Raw genomic sequence first — 1286 nt, forward strand, 5'->3', positions numbered from 1 at the left:
CTCAAAGATGCTTATTTAAATTCTCCAACTAATATGAATAGGATTTTCAGGATTTCTTTAAAATAAATTAATGGTTACCCCTGCCTAGACTACTCCTTTTCTTGTCAGCTGACCACGTGTCAGCCTACTGTCATCGTATGGGAAAAGCTTGCATTCATTTTTAACGGATCTATTGCCCTGCTGAGCAGTGATGTGGAGGTACGAGGATGGCTCCAGCTAAGGGAAGCTGCTGGGATTGTGTGAACCTGGCAATGGATGGAGAGAGAAGAGGTGTTACAGGCCTGGGGTTAGTAGGTAAAGACTAAAATCAAGCAGCTTGAACAAGGAAGGTGAGGTTCTGGTTACACCTAGTAGCTGTGGACATTTTTTTCTTTCTTTTTTTTTTTTTTGCTCATAAGGAAATTGAATAATTTCAACCTTTCTCCCAAACTTGACAATTACTTATTGTAGACTATTCAAAATTTGACATTTTTAAAAAACTTTTTGAGTTTTTAAAAATAATAGCTATAAATGCAAAGTACTGTTGATAATAAAACCAAGTTGTTTATCTGCATACAAAAAAGGTCAATAATGTTTTAAAAGCACAAAGTTGCATTTTAAATCACAATTGCATAGTTCTGAGATGCCTGGATAACAGTTACATAATTTTTTTTTTTTTTTCAAATTCAAGTTTAGTTGACAGTGGGGCCCAAAAGGACATTTATATAGATGGAAGCATGGTGTCAACCTGAATTATTGCATTGTTACTGTGGGGTCATGATGGTACGAGGCCAAAACTGCTACAACTGAATTAGAAATCCTTGGCATTAAAAAAACAACAACAACATTATTCTGTTTTTGGCGAATATAGAACCCATTGAACTTGGAGAGGTTTTATATATTACTCCCACCCCCACCTCCACCCAGCACCTGAAAGCCATAAAAGTAGCTTTATTTGTGCGGTTTCTGTGTTCTCTAAAAGGCAGTGCGTTCCACCTCTTAGCAAAATGTGTGCTCCCTTTCTCTCCCACCCCAGAACCATGGCCATTTTGTACGAATATCCTGGTGAAGAGTCACAGCGGAGATGAGAAGCGAGAAGCGGGAGGTCAAAGGTAAACATTTGGTGAAGTGTGTGGAAAATCCCATGAGCCTCCTGTCCCCACCCAAAGCCGCTGGCCGTGTGCTTGGTAGCGTTTGGGCAAGGTGATGCCTGGAGGCCTCTGCCAGGAGGCGGTGCCCTCAGGCAAGGCAAGTAGGCAGAGGGAATGCTGAGGCCCTCTGTGGGCTGCTGCGCGGAATCCGTGGGG

Source organism: Chrysochloris asiatica, unplaced genomic scaffold (assembly GCF_000296735.1).
Source record: "Chrysochloris asiatica unplaced genomic scaffold, ChrAsi1.0 scaffold00128, whole genome shotgun sequence".
NCBI classification, from domain to species: domain Eukaryota; kingdom Metazoa; phylum Chordata; class Mammalia; order Afrosoricida; family Chrysochloridae; genus Chrysochloris; species Chrysochloris asiatica.